Source organism: Bufo gargarizans, chromosome 1, assembly GCF_014858855.1.
Source record: "Bufo gargarizans isolate SCDJY-AF-19 chromosome 1, ASM1485885v1, whole genome shotgun sequence".
NCBI lineage: Eukaryota > Metazoa > Chordata > Amphibia > Anura > Bufonidae > Bufo > Bufo gargarizans.
The window spans coordinates 329,873,089-329,892,276 of NC_058080.1; the positions used below are offsets into that span (position 1 = coordinate 329,873,089).

General features: G+C 42.0%; 1 protein-coding gene across 1 annotated transcript in view; it reads left to right on the forward strand.

Moving 5' to 3' along the window:
• The window catches only part of LOC122927119 (A disintegrin and metalloproteinase with thrombospondin motifs 6-like), a 419,427-nt gene that overhangs the window by 198,555 nt on the left and 201,684 nt on the right, over positions 1-19,188 (forward strand). The gene's annotated exons all lie outside the window — the stretch shown is intronic.

The following is a 19,188-nucleotide window of genomic DNA, read 5'->3' on the forward strand; positions in this document are numbered from 1 at the left end:
ATTGCCTAGAAAGTGATTGAGGCGCGAATCTTCGTAAGGCGATTTTATTAGTGCACATGCGATTATCTACACTTGTCCCAGAACAGAGGCAAAGGGCTTTGCATTCATACATTAGTGAATTGAGTTGCGAATCTTCATGAGGCGATTTTATTAACGCAAATGCGAATATCTACACTTGTCCCCAGAACAGAGAGGCAAAGGCCTGTGCATTCATATAGTATAGCACCATATTCGCGAATACTTAGAGCTTCGTAAAATTCGATTTACGAATATTCGTATTTTTTATTTTACTTTCCACCTTACAGATTACATTGATCTGTACTCTGTCAACTACTGTCATCACCCCCCACTGTATCTCGATTGATTCCCAAAAGTCTCACATTGCCTAGAAAGTGATTGAGGTGCGAATATTCGTAAGGCGATTTTATTAGCGCACATGCGAATATCTACACTTGTCCCAGAACAGAGGCAAAGGGCTTTGCATTCATACATTAGTGATTGAATTGAGTTGCGAATCTTCGTAAGGCGATTTTATTAACGCAAATGCGAATATCTACACTTGTCCCCAGAACAGAGAGGCAAAGGCCTGTGCATTCATATAGTATAGCACCATATTCGCGAATACTTAGAACTTCATAAAATTCGATTTACGAATATTTGTATTTTTTATTTTACTTTCCACCTTACAGATTACATTGATCTGCACTCTGTCAACTACTGTCATCACCCCCCACTGTGTCTCGATTGATTCCCAAAAGTCCAAAAGCTCAGATCTTACTCACATTGCCTAGAAAGTGATTGAGGCGCGAATCTTTGTAAGGCGATTTTATTAGCGCACATGCGAATATCGGCACTTGTCCCAGAACAGAGGCAAAGGGCTTTGCATTCTTACATTAGTGATTGAATTGAGTTGCGAATCTTCGTAAGGCGATTTTATTAGCGCACATGTGAATATCGGCACTTCGTGAGTACACTAATCCCTCCCTCATTTTAGATTGTGGGCCAATGAGAAGGAGTCCAACAGGTTAGCAACATCCCTAGCAACCAATCAGAAAGTTGCCCACCCCATTACTATATAAGATTTTGTCATGGCAGCCATTTTGTGCAGTTTCATGTGGTGGTGATTGAGAGAGGAGCTTGGAACTGTGCAGTGCTTTGCTTTTTTAAAAGCAAATTGTAAATCGAATTAATCTGATAGTTTTAGATAGGGTAGGTTAGTGTAGCTGATAGGATAAAGATTAGGGTACAGAGTTAGGAGAAAAATAATCATTTATATAGATTAGTGTAGCCGATAGTTTCTAGTGCAGGGTGCAGTGTAGGGCCTAGTTAGAGAAAAATAATCATTTGTTTAGGTTAGGTAATAGTGTAGCTGATAGGTTAAAGATTAGGGTACAGAGTTAGGAGAAAAATAATCATTTATTTAGGTTAGTGAATAGATTAGCTGATAGTTTCTAGTGCAGGGTGCAGTGTAGAGCATAGTTAGGAGAAATATAATAATTTATTTAGGTTAGTGAATAGATTAGTTAGCTGATAGTTTCTAGTGAAGGGTGTAGGTTAGTTATAGTGTAGGCTTTAGTTTTTTTTTGTTTTGTTTTTTTGTTTAGTATAGTGTTTGTAATAAAAAAAAAAGTTTATTAGTTTTCGTTTATTACTGTTTAGTTTGTGTCATGTCAGTGTCTACGTCCTTTGTTAGTTAAAAAAAAAAAAAGACCAAAAAAAGTTCATTCGTTTTAGTGTTTTTCTTTTACTGGTTATTCCGTGTTTTTTGTCCGTGTCAGTGTCTACGTCCTTTGTGAGATAAAACAAAAAAAGACAAAAAAAAGTTCATTCGTTTTAGTGTTTTTCTTTTACTGGTTATTCCGTGTTTTTTGTCCGCGTCAGTGTCTACGTCCTTTGTTAGATAAAAAAAAAAAAAGACAAAAAAAAGTTTATTAGTTTTAGTGTTTTTCTTTTTCTGGTTATTCCGTGTTTTTTGTCCGCGTCAGTTTCTACGTCCTTTGTGAGATAAAAAAAAAAAAGACAAAAAAAAGTTTATTAGTTTTAGTGTTTTTCTTTTTCTGGTTATTCCGTGTTTTTTGTCCGCGTCAGTGTCTACGTCCTTTGTGAGATAAAAAAAAAAAAAAAAGACAAAAGAAGGTTTATTAGTTTTAGTTTTTTTCTTTTACTGGTTATTCAGTGTATTGTCAGTGTCTACGTCCTTTGTTAGTTTAAAATAAAATATATATTTACGTTGATTTACCATATATAAATTTGGTTTTCTTTATTGTGCGACAGTCCCCATCCCAATAAACTTTTTCCCTAAATCAAATCATATAATTTAATTTTTGTATAAATAAAAAAAAAATTATAATGAGGTCTTCACGATCAAGCAGCAGGGGTAGGAGAGTAGTTGGTCCCAGTGCTGGACAGCTGCCAGCACGGGGCCGCTCCTCTACCCACGAGGTGCGGACATAGGTGTCAGGGACGTCCGCCTTATTCATGATTTTTTTGCCACTGGCAGCAGGAGAATTTCCTCTCAGGATGCCGAGGAAGTTGTGTCTCTTGTGGCACAAGCCAGTGCCACAGAGTCCTCTGCCCCGGCTCCGAGCAGCAGCTGCACTTCGTCTCCTGTAGGACCAACCCCCAGCCCCCAAGAATCGTCCCTGCTCCTGTTTGACAGCGACAGTGAGAGGGACACCTTGGGGGAGGTAATGCAGGAGGCTGATTTGCACTTCAGTCCTGAGGGTCAGGACCTTATGGAAGGGATGGAGGAGGAGATGGAGGGGGTACCACCTGTATGTACCCCAGTGACCTCCCTTCCAACAGGTGTGGGCGGTTTCAGCCAGCGAAACCCCACACCTAGTCAGACCCAGGCGTCATCGAGGGGACATAGGAGCCAGGTCAGGGGCCCCACTTCTGCTGTTCCCCTCAGTCCACCACTGGTTGGCCCTGTGTCTGACATATCTGGGGACGAAGAGGAGGGTGACAGAGAATGGGTGCCACCTCCCTTGTCAGGAATCAGCAGCACTGATGAGGAGGAAGGTAGGCACCAGAGACAAATGGTGCGACAGATTTCCAGTGAGCCCAGCGTCAGGGGCTCCATTGGTAATGGCAGTAAGAGGAGGCAGCAGCAGCCAGATCCACCTGTCCGCATCGAGCCCGAGAAGGCGCAAGTCAGCACCGCCCCATCTGACAGGAGGGTGGTACGTAAGTCGCCTGTTTGGGCTTACTTCACCCTGGCAGTAGATGATGCCACAATTGGCATTTGTAATCTGTGCCATGCCAGGGTGAGGAGAGGGAGGTCTGCGGCCCGGCTGGGTACCACTGCCCTCACCCAGCACTCACGAGTCAACCACTGGCGGGAGTGGGAACAGATGCAGGGTGGTCATAGCAGTGGCGCCACCAGCAGTGTGCAGGGGACAGCAGCTCCTGCCACTGTTCTGCAGCCACCCCAACCACTTCCAACAAGGCGTTCCCACTCCCCCGCTCCCTCTCCTAGAGGTACTGGTACCGGCAGCCAGACCTCTGCCTCCACCGCACCCTCCTCTATGTCCTCCACTGCCGTCCGGTGCCAGCCCACGGTTGCTGACCTTTTTGAACGCACCGCGCCCTATGCCCCCGGGGACCGACAAGTGCGTTCACTCAATGGGCTCCTGGCAAGGGTTATCGCCCAACATCTGCTGCCCTTCAATCTTGTGGACAGCAATCCATTCCGGCAGATGTTGGAGCAGGCACAACCCAGATGGCGTGTCCCCAGCTGCCATTTCTTTGCCAGGACTGGCGTCCCTGCCCTACACCAGCACATTGTGCAGACGGTATCCCTGTCGCTGGATCATGCTGTCAGTGATAGGATGCATTTGACAATGGATGCTTGGACCAGCAGGCATGGGCAGGGACGCTATATCAGTTTTATTGCCCATTGGGTTTCCCTTCCGAGGCGCCGGGGAGGGAATGGCGGCATCTGAGTTTGTGGTGCCGCCCCGGGGTGTCCAGGGGAGAACTGCTGCTCTCCCCCCACAAGCCACTGTCTCCACCGCTGCTGAGCCCCCCCAGCAAGCGTCCCCGTAGCTACGCGAGTGTGGTGCACGTCCGCTGCCAGGCCGTGCTCCAGCTTGTGAGCTTAGGGGAACGGAGACACACTGGACCTGACGTTCTGGCCGCACTACAGGATCAGGTCCAGAAGTGGCTGACACCCCGAAGGCTCCAGGCAGGTATGGTTGTCTGTGACAACGGCAGCAACCTCCTCGCCGCCCTCCAGGCTGGCAGTCTGACACACGTGCCCTGCATGGCACATGTCCTCAACCTAGTTGTGCAGAAATTCCTCCGAACATACGAAGGGTATTTATGTGTAGGCCTTATACTACACTATTAAGATGTACCTACTGCTGTTGTCTGTCCGAACCCTGCTGACTTTCAACGTGGACTAAAGGCTCCTTTACTGATAAGTCTGCAGTTAAAATTATACAAAAACATAACCTTATAGAAAAAAAAAGTATGGAATCAATATAACTTAAGAAAACTTTTTTAATAACAAAAAAATTAGAATAAAATTAAGGGAACTTTTGCAGTTCTTCCTGCAGGCTTGCAAGCTCCTTCAGGTCCTCCCCATATTGGCATTCAAATTCCTGCAGCATTCTTTGGGATTTTTGAATAAGGGCTCTTAATTGCCTGATTTTCCCATGCCTCTTTTGCATTAGAGCAATTTTAGCTGAAATTTTCTTGATTACTGTTATGAAACACAAGAGATAAATATATCAATTAACAATAAGTCATTTATTTAATTTTGTGTAGTATGTAGTTAAGTGCAGATAATTTGAGTGTCATTTTTAAAGTATACCATAATAAATGTAGTTATATATTAGATTATTTAGTGACATTTTAGTAGTTTTAATTTAAATTTGTTGTGTTATATAATATTAGTTTATGTAGATTAAAGAGTTATTGTGCATGTCTGTTGTTTGATATTACTGTGGTTTGTGTTGTCCCATTATTATTGTTACTTTTATGATCTTCATCACCTGCTATATAATTGTAGGGTGCAGTGTTTCATGACTTTCAAAATTGCTCCGTACTATTTTTGTGCCAAATATAAAATATTTGCCCTGGGGACAAAATGGCTCATTAAACGTGGTCTAATAGCTGATCTACTAGTCCAGAGCAGCTAGCCAATTATATAAAATAAGGCCTTTTCAGTTATTTGTCAAACACCTGCTGTTGGACGTATTTCAAAGACATAAGCATTGCTGCTACGTAGCTGAAGGGGGGGGGGGGGGGGGTAAGTAGGTGTCATGTGGAGGTGACAAATGCTAAAAAAGACTGTACGACAGCACCTGTTGCCTTAGAGGTGAAGCAGGGGACACCAGTGTTTTGTTCCCCTGCAAGCGCTGATATTGGCTGTTACAACTCTACAGCCAATTAAATAAATTAACATATGTGGTGGTGTTCAGGTGAATTATATGCTAAAAGTGGAACTAAATATGGGGTGCATTTAGTCCTGTAACCACTTATTTAATAAAAAAAATGTGTGTAAATTCATTATAATTTTTTTTTGTCAATTTGAGCGTTTTTTTCTAGAAGACAATCGTTGGCTCATTATGTAAAATTGCGGATTGATCTAATTGCTTAGCATATTCATTGAGGGGTGTAGTTTGCCTAATTAAATAACTTTGTTTTGTTTTCAACTCTAGGGTCACATAAGGGTGTCTTCTCTTAACATGCGACATAGCTCCCAATTACCATTAATTTAAATCCTTTAGCCTAAAGCGATATTGTGCTCCTTGCAGTCTGAAGCCTGCTGTGCGACCAAAGTTAAGGGTTTTGTGCACAACTGTTTGTAAATATACATATTGTTTGTAATACGTTTAAGATTTTTTTATGATTTAAACACTACAATGTTTTCAAATAAAATAGTTCGTAATTTATAATTTGTTCAAATTATTTTAATTTTTTTAACATTTTAATAGATTACCGTTGGGCAATTAAATCGTTAACAGACTTTATAGGATAAATTTGGATTAAATAGAGGGTGTGCGGTTTCTGAAATGGGGTTATTTATTTGTTGCTGACACTATGTAGGCCTCAAAAAGTGACTGCATAACCAAACTGTTATTGTTAATTATATTTCTGTTAATAAATTATATAAACATGATATATGCATATGGCGATTGTAAATTTATACATTTATTTAATCTCTATTAATCTATATTGTAGCATCAATTGAAATTTTTATTTTGATTATATAATTTTATTTCTAATATTTTTTTAGATTAGTTACTTTGTTAACAAAGATGCCATTAAAATTTTGACTAAATTTTACCACTGTCATGAAGTACAATGTGTAACGATAAGATAGAACTATTCCCGTGAAAAGTAAACTCGTTTTAAAGTTATTAGCACAAACATAGATACCGTTTAATATTTAAGAAAAATCTTTAATTAGCGTTAAAGTAGAAATGGGCATGGGGTACTGAGGGTTAATGTTTCTAAATATGTGATGTATACATAATTACAATGATGTGTGCACATATTTACCCTCCTGGTGCGGGGTGGTAACCAACGCCTCATCCTCTTCTTCAGGAGCTGGGGTGGCGATCTCCTCCTCAGCAGGAGCTGGGCCAGATGTTTTTGGCCCTTGAGAGGGTCCGGGCTCGTCTGACACCTCCACAACAATCCCCACATCAGGTGGGTTTGTGGCACCTCGAGGACTGTGGGAGGGGCCCGCCTGCTCATCCTCCTCTGTGGAGACCAGATCATCCACTACATCCAAATCCGCCGTGGCGGGCCGTTGGCGCTGGAAGCCCTGAAATCACACAACATTTGGATTTAGGCTCAATTTAAACGTCCGTAATGTATTTTTCATATCCACCCACAAAAAAAAAAAGGACACCGGCAATGTGCGTGACGCATTTTGAAGACCGCACGTCAATGTCAATAATATAATATGACTATTCTTGGCCTCAATTGAGGACAATAATACAATGATTATTAATAAATATCATCAGAAATACAGCAAAAAGTATTTGTTAGAAGGTGTAAATATTATATTTAATGTTCACGTTATAAGATCGGATTGTATTGCGATTGTGTGTGGGGTCTGATCAATCGGACATTGGCCAGCTGAGCTGATATGTACCTGTCTAGGGTACTTATTACAACAATGATGAATATCTAATCAGACATCATAAAAGACGAAGTTATATTTAGTGCAAAAATATATTTGTTCTTTTTTTTTTTTAAGAACTGAAATGTGGACCCAGAAGTGCGAGTCCGCTTTTCTGGAGACGGGACGCACATTGTGCGGCCCCCTTAGAGATGAATGGGTCCTCAAGTCAGTTCAGAAAAATAAATTATGAAATTGAGCACTTGTGAATCGGGTCTTGGCTGTCATTCACGTAGCGGATGTCACGCACGGCATCTGCTCGTGTGAAACAGCCGTAATACAGATTGATGATTGCTGTTTATCTAGATATACACACACACATATATTTATTATTATGTGTGTGTGTGTGTGCAAAGTACAAAATCAGCCGGTTACATCATACATCACTACCGCACTGTGTGGATAAATATATATATATATATATATATACACTCACAGCGAGATAGAGATATATGAGGTAAAGGGATGATTTGCTATGTTTCACAACAGGTAAAAATAAGTAATAATTTGTAACGGGTGATAAAAAAAAAAAAAGTACCAGGGCAGACTCTCTCACTGAGCTCTTTTACCCAGTCCGGGTGCCTCCTTTTCAGGTCTGACCATTTTTTTACAATTTGCATTTCGTCGTGGGTCCGCCCAAATTTTTTTTGTAAGGCCTTGACGACCCCCACGACAATCGCCCTCTTCTCGGCCTGCTTCCGGGTCCGGTCATAACCCTTCTTCAACATGCGCTGCAGGATAAAGATGCAAACATGTATTACAAAATTTAGGAAATACAAGGATTATTAATAAATATCATCCAAAACACAGCAAAAAGTATTTGCTAGAAGGTGGAAATATTATATTTAATGCTCACGTTATAAGATCGGATTGTATTGCGATTGTATGTGTGTGGGGTCTGAGCAATCGGATATTGGCCAGCTGAGCTGATATGTACCTGTCTAGTGAAGCGACGGTACGATATAGGGTGCACCCTGGGTAACGCTAAATGAACCAGCAAATAATAGCAGGAAGAAATTTTTAATTTTTCTCTAGACCAATAAGACATGAGGCCAGAGTTATCATTAGCTCAAGTCAGAATAATGGAGTGAAAAAGTCGCAAGAAAATGAGCAAACGCTAAAACTGCGCACAAATTTGCGAGTTTCTCCTGCTCTGCACTATGCTCGCCAGTTTTTTTTGAAAGTGGACGTGTTTTCTTATGTAGATGAATCTCTAGACACATTTACTATTGGAACAATTTAAAAAGTTGAAAAAAAAAAATATGCGCTTGTTCACTCCAGTGAGGACCATGCTTATCTTAGGGCTCTTTCACATCTGCGTTCTTTTCTTCCGGCATAGAGTTCCGTCGTCGGGGCTCTATGCCGGAAGAATACTGATCAGGATTATCCTAATGCATTCTGAATGAACAGTCCGTCCTTCAGGATGCATCAGGATGTCTTCAGTTCCGGAACGGAACGTTTTTTGGCCGCAGCAAATAGCGCAGCATGCTGCGCTTTTTGCTCTGGCCAAAAATCCTGAAGACTTGCCGCAAGGCCGGATCCAGAATGAATGCCCATTGAAAGGCATTGATCCGGATCCGGCCTTAAGCTAAACGTTGTTTCGGCGCATTGCCGGATGCAACGTTTAGCTTTTTCTCAATGGTTACGATGGCTGCCGGGACGCTAAAGTCCTGGCAGCCATGGTAAAGTGTAGTGGGGAGCGGGGAGCAGCATACTTACCATCCATGCGGCTCCCGGGGCGCTCCAGAGTGACGTCAGGGCGCCCCAAGCGCATGGATGACGTGATCTCATGGATCACATGATCCATGCGCATGGGGCGCTCTGACGTCACTCTGGAGCGCCCGGGGAGCCGCACGGACTGTAAGTATACCGCTCCCTGCTCCTACTATGGCAACCAGGACTTTAATAGCGTCCTGGCTGCCATAGTAACACTGAAAGCATTTTGAAGACGGATCCGTCTTCAAATGCTTTCAGTACACTTGCGTTTTTCCGGATCCGGCGTGTAATTGCGGCAAGTGGAGTACACGCTGGATCCGGACAATGCAAGTGTGAAAGAGGCCTTATGAGAGTTTTTAATAGAACATGCGACTTTTTCGTAAGGACGTGCGAATTTTGTAAAGTTGCTTACTGACGGATAAACTGCTACCGTAAAAAGGGATGATCATAAATCTGGCACTATGTGTTTGTGTGTGGTATGCAGTGTGTGGCAGGAAAATGTATATGCAACGTGCATGATATTTCTTTGCTGTCCATACATACATACATACATACTTCTTACAAAGTGCTGTGATGTCAAAACAATACTTATTACAACAATGATGATTATCTAATCAGACATGATTAAAAATAAAGTTATATTTAGTGCGCATAGATATGTGCATAACTGCGCATACGCGAATATGTAAACATACTATTGCTTAATAATTACTATACTATACAGATATGGTGCGAACATGCATTCAAAATGTTATGACATGAAGTGTTGTACTTACGGTTAGCAGGAGTCATCCTCTTCGTCATGGAATCTTGTGCCCACCATTTTCTCTTGTCAGGAGTTGAAGATTCACTCTTAAAATGGAGTTGACGTACTCGCGATAAACCACGCCTATGATGCGCGCGCACGTGCGCACGCACGCACAATCTCAACACACTGACTTAGGTGGTGTATGTAGCAAATAAACGAATAGAGAGAATAAGCGAATATATCGAATAGGCAAATTATCTAACAGGCAGCGGTTGGGCGAATATTTGAAAAATGCTATTGATTGACCCTGACGTACTTGCGATAAATCATGCCTATAATGCGCGCGCACGTGCGCGCGAACAATCTTATCACACTTCATATTTTAGGTGGTTATGTAGCGAATAAACGAATATAGTGAATAGGCGAATTATCTAACAGCCAGCTAATAGGCAAATTTTTGAAAAATGCTATTAACCCTAGTTAGTTAAAATATACCATCGGAACTGAGTTTTCACTAACGTACGGAAAACTTAGATCCGATGGTATATTTTGACAACACAGTGAAGTGATGCTTGTCGGGTTAGAGTGTTAAATGTATCGCATAATATGTATTATGCGATGCGAAAATTTGAATTATCGCATATGCGAAATAATAACGAATTCGAATATTCGCGAATATTTTACAAATATTCTTTCTAATATTCGCGAAATTTCGCGAATTCGAATATGGGACATGCCGCTCAACACTACTGTCCCCCCCCTTTTAGTGAAGGGATGAATCCGCGGCGGATAGGTAGCTTCATAGTATGGTGTAGGATTAAGTGGAGCCAGACTTGGTTGCGATAAATAAAATATACATGAAACAAAAATAATAAAATAAGGAAGTTCCAGTTGTTTACTTGTTATATATATGGAGAGTGATTCTATACCGTAGTGGGCGAGGCTTATACTGAGGGTTCAATTCTAGTATTGTTATTCCACTCGATCCGAAGAATTGCATTTTTAGCAGGAGTCTGGTGAGGTACAGCGTTAGCCATTGGTATAGGATTCCTCCTTTAGTATCGCCCCGGGTTCGGGCTCAGGAGACAGGTATATAAAAAAATATATATATATATATATATTTAATGAAGGAATATATATATATATATATATATATATATATATATAAAGAATGTTGTGATATGGCGTGGTTATTTCACATATTGACGGTAGCCTGCTGTTTAAAAAAATTAAAAAAAAATTAAATAACATAACAAAAATTATAATAATAAAGATAAATTTAGAATTAAATACAAAAATAAATGTTATAAATAAAATATATACATAGGAGAGTATAGGGGAGCGGTATATTTGGTTGCTTCCCTGCGTGAAGTAGTACTTTCAGTTGTGCTCCTACCTTGGGCACTAGGCCGTGTGTATTTAAAAATTAAATACAATTATTTGTTCTATTTGGGCTTTCTAGACTAGCATATATGGCAGGGTTTTGTTCATATATTCGGAGGCAATAAAAATAATAAAAATACCTAAATAATAATAATCTTGTGTCGTGGTTAAAGGGCTTCTGTCACCCCACTAAAGTAATATTTTTGTTTGGGGCTAGTTAAATTCCTTATACTGCGATATATGAAAATATAATGGTCTTACATACATTCCTTCAGCAGTTTCTTCTAAAAACAAACTTTTATAATATGTAAATTAGGTAAATTTGAGCGAGTTGGAATGTCGCTGCAAGTCCAGGACCGTCTGAAATGTGAGGACAGTCTCTGTCACCGCCAGATCTCTGAGAAGCTCTGACAGACGTTCTTCAGTACCTCTTGCTTGAGGTTCTTTTGTTTTGGTTTCGTTTTGTCATCTTGTTTCCCTCTCTCAGCTGTCATCTAGTTGCACTGATTGCATCCCTTTATATCCCCTCCCATACTACATCACTTTGCGGTTTATACAACTTCCTGGATTGTGCTCACTGCTAGATGCTGCAATTGCTGGTTCCTCAGTTAAGTCTTTCCTTTATTTGTGTTTTCCTGTTGGCTTCTAGGTGACCCTGACTCCTTCCGTATTAAGTGCAGGGAGCCGGTGGTTGTGTTCCCTTACTATTGTAGGGTTTTCAGGTGTCAGTCTAGGTACGAGGGCATGCAATTTTCTATCATTAAGATCTTTGCATGGGCTGAGCAGTCAGGGAGAGCTCTAGGGCTTTTATAGGGCTCACCCATATGTTCCTTAGTTTGGGATCAAGTCAGTTGGATCTTTATTTGTGACTTCTAGTTTTCTGCAACACCATCCGTGACAGTCTCCTGGACATTGCCAGCACCTTACACACGCCCGTGTACTGTTTTTAAAACTGTTGCACGACTAAGTTAATGACGTATGCCATGCAGGGAGAATGTGTTATTTCTCCCAGGTTCAAATACAACAGACACAATATAGAATTGTAGGTAATAAGCACTAACTGATGTTATCTAGCTAGTAAGACTTAAACTGTTTGGGACACATGACGTACCGGTACGGCATGATGTCCGGGTACTTAACCCCTTAGGGACGCATGACGTACCGGTACGGCATGTTTCCCGAGTCCTTAAGGACCCATGACGTACCGGTACGTCATGAGTTTAAAATAAGATTGCGGCGCTGCAGGGGTTAATCTGAACGGGATGCCGGCTGAAATCATCCTGTCACAACGCCGGGGGAAAGTCATGTGACCCCCCCGTATCGGCGATCGCAGCAAACCGCAGGTCAATTCAGTGCAACACCTAAAGGGTTAACGAAGTTTGTAAAATCAGTTTTGAATACCTTGAGGGGTGTAGTTTATAGAATGGGGTCATTTTTGGGCGGTTTCTATTATGTAAGCCTCGCAAAGTGACTTCAGACCTGTAGTGGTCCCTAAAAATTGGGTTTTTGTAAGTTTCTGAAAATGTCAACATTTGCTTCTAAACTTCTAAGCCTTGTAACATCCCCCAAAAATAAAATATCATTCCCAAAATATTTCAAACATGAAGTAGACATATGGGGAATGTTAAGGCATCACAATTTTTTGGGGCATAACTATGTATTACAGAAGTAGCGAAACTGAAACTTTGAAATTTACTAATTTTTCCAAATATTTGGTAAATTAGGTATTTTATTATGCAAAAAAATGCTTTTTTTTTTACTTCATTTTACCAGTGTCATGAAGTAGAATATGTGACGAAAAAACATTTTCTGAATGGCCTGGATAAGTCAAAGTGTTTTAAAGTTATCAGCACTTAAAGGGACACTGGTCAGATTAGCAAAAAATGGCCAAGTCCTTAAGGTGAAATAGGGCTGAGTCCTTAAGGGGTTAAGGACACATGACGTACAGGTATGTCATGTGTTGATCCGCCGGGGGGTGGTGATCGGAACTGGGTGCCTGCTCAAATCAGGCTTTTACAGGTTGCGGCGGGGGGAGGTGCCATTGGTTCCCTGTGGGGCTGTATGGGGGACCCGATGGCATGGAAGGCAGCGAGATGCCTTCCTGAGGCATCGGCGCTGCCTTCCTGTGACGAACCTGTGAGATCCTGCCTCCTTGATCTCACAGGCCGGAAGCTGCATGAGTAATACACACTGTATTACTCATACAGCCAATGCATTCCAATACAGAAGTATTGGAATGCATTGTAAAGGGAATTAGACCCCCAAAAGTTGAAGTCCCAAAGTGGGACAAAAAATTTTAAGTTTCAAGTAAAAATAAACAAAAACATAATTTTCCCCAAATAAGGTAAAAAAAATTGGTAAAAATTTGGGATATAAAAAAAGTTTACATATTAGGTATTGCCTCGTCCATATCGACCACCTCTAGAAACATATCACATGACCTAACCCCTCAGATAAACACTGTCAAAAAAAAAAAAGCCAAATAAAGCATTTTTTGTCACCTTAGATCACAAAAAGTACAACAGCAAGCGATCAAAAAGGCGTATGCCCACCAAAATAGTACCAATCTAACCATCATCTCATCCCGCAAAAAATGAGCCCCTACCTAAGACAATCACACAAAAAATTTAAAAATTATGGCTCAGAATATGGAGACACTAAAATATCTTTTTTTTTGTTTTAAAACAGCTGTTATTGCGTAAAACTTACACATATTAGGTATCACCACGTACATAATAACATGGTCTATAAAAATATCACATGATTTAACTTAAATAAATAAAAAAAGGTGTAAAAAAAGCCATTTTTTTTCACCTTACATCACAAAAAGTGTAAAAGCAAGCGATCAAAAAGTCATACGCACTTCAAAATAGTGCCAATCAAACCATCATCTCATCCCGCAAAAATCATACCCTACCCAAGATAATCGCCCAAAAACTGAAAAAACTATGGCTCTCAGACTATGGAAACACTAAAATATTATTTTTCTTTTTGTTTCAAAAATGAAATAACTGTGTAAATCTTACATAAATAAGAAAAATTGTATACATATTAGGTATTGCCGCATCCGTGACAACCTGGTCTATAAAAATACCACATGATCTAACCTGTCAGATGAATGTTGTAAATAACAAAAAATAAAAACTGTGTCAAAACAGCTATTTCTTGTTACCTTGCCGTATAAAAAGTGTAATATAGAGCAACCAAAAATCATATGTACCCTAAAATAGAACCAACAAAACTGCCACCCTATCCAGTTTCCAAAATGGGGTCACTTTTTGGGAGTATCTACTCTAGGGGTGCATCAGGGGGGCTTCAAATGGGACATGGTTTCAAAAAACCAGTCCAGCAAAATCTGCCTTCCAAAAACAGTATGTCATTCCTTTCCTTCTGCGCCCTGCCGTGTGCCCGTACAGCAGTTAACGACCACATATGGGGTGTTTCTGTAAACTACAGAATCAGAGCCATAAATATTTAGTTTTGTTTGGCTGTTAACCCTTGCTTTGTTACTGTGAAAAAAAAATAAAAAATGGAAAATCTGCCCAAGAAGTGAAATTTAGAAATTGTTTCTCTATTTTCCATTCATTCTTGTGGAACACCTAAAGGGTTAACATAGTTAGTAAAATCAGTTTTGAATCCCTTGAGGGAAGTAGTTTCTAGAATACGGTCATTTTTGGGTAGTTTCTATTATGTAAGCCTCACAAAGTGACTTCAGACCTGAACTGGTCCTTAAAAAGTTTTTATTTTTTTTAATTTCTGAGAAATTTCAAGATTTGCTTCTAAATTTCTAAGCCTTGTAACTAGGGTTGAGTGAACCCAAACTGTAAAGTTTGGTTCGTACCGAACTTTAGGATTTTTGGAACCCGAACCCAAACATTTCAGTTCAAGTTTGAGTTCGGTGATTTCTCTGCGCTTTTTGAAAGGCTGCAGAACAGCCAATCAACAAGCGTTTAACTCTGTGCCCTTAGAAGCAATCACAGCCATGCCTACTAATGGCATGGCTTCGATTGGCCAGTGTAGCATGTGACCCAGCCTCTATATAAGCTGGAGTCACGTAGCGCTGCATGTCACTCTGCTGTGCTTAGTGTAGGGAGAGGATGCTGCTGGTGATTTCAGGGAGATAATAGGAGAGAATCTTTGCTCAAAATGTGAATCTAACTCAGCGATCTACATACATTGTGTGTAGGTGCAGGGTACAAATTTTTTATCCTGCCCTGAGCCCAGTGTCTGAAAAAAAAAACGCTTTTATAAGTCAGTTAGGTGGGTGGCGGTGGCGGCCATTTCATGCAAGCTCAGTGCACAGCACTGCATCTGAGCTTTTGGGACATTAAAATCAAAGCTTTAAAAACAGCACAATCAGTTTTTTTATCTAAATTTTTTGGGCAATTTACAACATCTGGTGCATTTGCAGGCTTAGTCAGTGTGCAATTTAAGCTAGAAATGCAGTCATAATTTTCTGGGTTTTTAAAACTTTTTTTTGGGCAAAAAACACTATTTTCCAGATCTGCAAGTGTTAAATTCAAGTTTAATATATACAGCTTTCACATTCTGCTACCAAAAAAACACCTTTTTGGCAATATAAAACACCTGGATTAGTCAGTGTGCAATTTAAGCTAGAAATACAGCCATCATTTTCTGGGTTTTTTAAAACACACTTTTTTGCCTGATTCCACTATTTTTCTGGCCTTGCAGCATCAGCACGTGTGAAATTCTAGGGTTATATGCTGCTGTCAAATTCAGTTATTAAACAAACACCCGTTTGGCAGCCTTTGCTGCATATGTCAATGTTAGATACACCCTTTATAAATTTGGGTTATATTTAGATATTTGAAATACCGCCATTTGGTGCACAAATCTTTAATTGAGGCCTAGTGTGGCTCAGGCCGTGTGAGATACACCCTTTAAATACAGGGCTTCTATTTAGGTATTTTAAATACAGCCATTTTGGGCAAAAAAGTTTAATTAAAGCCTAGTCTGGTTCAGGCAGTGTAAGATACACCCTGTACATACTGTCGTTCTAGTCTACTATTAATTAAACACCCATTTATGGCAAGATCCTAAATTTGATAAATATGAGGAGAGCATAAATTAAAGGACGTGGCCCAGGTCGTGGTGCTGCTGGTGGAGCTTCTGTTGCAGAGAGAGGACGTGGTCGATCTGTGCAAGCTAAACGCACAAGTGAAAACCCTTCCTCAGGTGCGAGTAGGCGACAGAACCTGCAGCGGTTTTTGGTCGGGCCTAACGCAGCTCTAAGAATGATGAGGCCTGAAGTTCAGGCGATAGTAGATTGGGTTGCTAACAGTAGATCAGGTTCCTTCACATTGTCTCCCACCCAGTCTCCTGCTGAAAGACCACAGTTGGCACCTGCAGCCGATGTCCATCAGTCTTTCACCTCACCTCCTTGCAAATCAGCCAAGCAGTCTGAGCCCCAAGTCATGAAGCAGTCTGTTCTGCTTTTTGATGACTCTGTTAGCAGGGTTTCCCAGGGCCATCCATCTAGCCCTGCCCCAGAAGTGGAAGAGTTTTAGTGCACCAATGCCCAACCACTTATCTTCCAAGATGAGTACATGGGAGGACCATCGCAGCACGTCTCGGATGATGACGAAATACAGGTGCCAACAGCTGGGGCTTTCGAAAGTGTGCAGACCGACAAGGAAGGCAGGGGTGAAGACTGGGTGGAAGATGATGTGGAGGACGATGAGGTTCTCAACCACACATGGAATCAAGGTCATGCAAGTGACCTATGTAGTTCGGAGGAAGAGGCGGTGGTCGCACAGAGCCACCAGCACAACAGAAGAGGGAGCAGGGTGCAAAAGCGGAGCGGCCGTCCTCTAGACAGTATGCCTGCTACTGCCCACCACAGCAAGGGACCAAGCACACTAAAGCCAGCTCCAAGGAGTTCCCTGGCGTGGCAGTTCTTCAGACAATGTGCTGACGACAAGACACGAGTGGTTTGCACGCTGTGCAATCAGAGCCTGAAGCGAGGCATAAACGTTCTCAACCTGAGCACAACCGGCATGACCAGGCATTTTAGTGCTAAGCACAAGCTGCAGTGGAGTAGACACCTCAAAAACCAAGAAAGGACTCTGGCTCCTCCTGCTTCCTCTTCTGCTGCAGTCTCGGCCTCTTTATCCACCTCTGGAGTGACAGTGCCGCCTGCCACCCCACAAACAGAGGATCTTCCAGCAACACCACCACCTGCGTCACCAAGCATCTCCACAATGTCCCACGGAAGCGTTCAGCTCTCCATCTCCCAAACGCTGGAGAGGAAGAGGAAGTACCCCCCTACCCACCCATGATCACTAGCCCTGAATGCCAGCATTTCAAAATTACTGCCTCATATGCGACGTGCCTACAAGGTGGAACTCCACCTTGCACATGCTGGCTAGACCGTGCGAACAGCAGCAGGCGATAGTGGAGTTTCAGCTGCAGCACGCATGGGTGAGTCGCTCGGTGGAACAGAACAAATTCACCACCAATGACTGGGTCTCCATGCGAGACCTGTGTTCCTTGTTGCGCTATTTCGAGTACTCCACCAACATGGCCAGCGTTACTATCCTACTTCTATGCCTCCTTGAAAAAACGCTCCTGGCGATGATGGAAGGAGATGTAGAACAGGAGGAGGAGAAGGAAGAGGGATCATTTTGTAGGGTTCCGGGCAGTCATTCACAAGTGGCTCCAAGGGTGGGTTCCTGCACCCACAAACGCCAGGTACACAATTGTCCAGCCAGGGCACAGTTCTGGAGGAGGACGAGGTGGAGGATGAGTTGATGGAGGAGGAGGAGGAACCATGTTCATAGCAGGGTGGCACCCAGACCAGCTCATGGCCATCACTGGTGCGTGGCTGGGGGGATACAGACGATACACCTCCCACAGAGGACAGCTTTTCGTTGCCTTTGGGCAGCCTGGCACACATGAGCGATTACATGCTGCAGTGTCTCCGCAACGACCGCCGAGTTGCCCACATTCTAACTTGTGCTGATTACTGGGTGGCCACGCTGCTGGATCCCTGTTACAAGGACAACGTACCGTCCGTAATTCCCTCACTGGAGCGTGATCGCAAGTTGCGTGAGTACAAGCGCACGCTGGTAGACACGCTTCTGGTGGCATTCTCACCTGACAGCGGGGGCACAGTGGAAGCACAAGGCGACGGCAGAGGAAGAGGTCACTAACGCAGCTGGGGCAACGGCACCACCTCAGAAGGCAGGGTTATCATGGCCGAAATGTGGAAAAGCTTTGTCAGCACGCCACAACAACAAGCACCATAAGCTGATATGGAACATCTTAGCAGGAGGCAGCATTTCACCAACATGGTGGAGCAGTATGTGTGCACATGCCTACACGTACTGAATAACGGGTCTACCCCCTTCAACTTCTGGGTCTCCAAATTGGGCACATGGCCTGAGCTTGCACTTTATGACTTGGAGGTGGTGGCCTGCCCTGTAGCCAGTGTATTATCTGAACGTGTTTTTAGCATGGCAGGGGGAGTCATCACAGACAAGCACAGCCGCCTGTCTACAGCCAATGTGGATAAGCTCACGTTCATTAAAATGAACCAGGCATGGATCCCTCACGACTTGTCCGTACCTTGTGCAGAATAGACATGTATACCGGTAGTAACCAGCCATTGTTATACTGCAGCGCAATTGCTCATGTTTGCATTTTGGATATTTCATACTCTTTTAGAGTGTACCCTAATTTTAAAAAATAATATTAAAACCAAAAACCTGTATTGGCTACCTCGTCCTCCTCCACCGCCGCTTCCACCTCCACCGCTACGTCCACCGCCTCCTTAAACTCCTACTCCATATGGAACTCCACCTCATAAATCAAATTTTTTCTTTTTATTTGTACGTATTTTATTTTATGTCATTTCACTACTAATTTACATTTTCGGGTGAAATTCACAAATTTTGGGGTGCAATGTACCACTGCTATACCTAGTAGACAGGTTAAAAAAATTAAATAAATAGTCAGTTACATTTTCCGGTGAAATTCACAAATTTTTAGGGTTTGATGTACCACTGCTATACCTAGTAGACTGGTAAAAAAAAAAAAATGGTCGGTTACATTTTTTGGGGTGAAATTCTCAAATTTTGGGGTGTAATATACCTAATTTTTCTTTAACATTTTTGGGTAACAAAAAACCAAGTAGAAAGGTTAATAAATTTCACAAATTTTTCTGTTACCTTCTTGGGTTGAC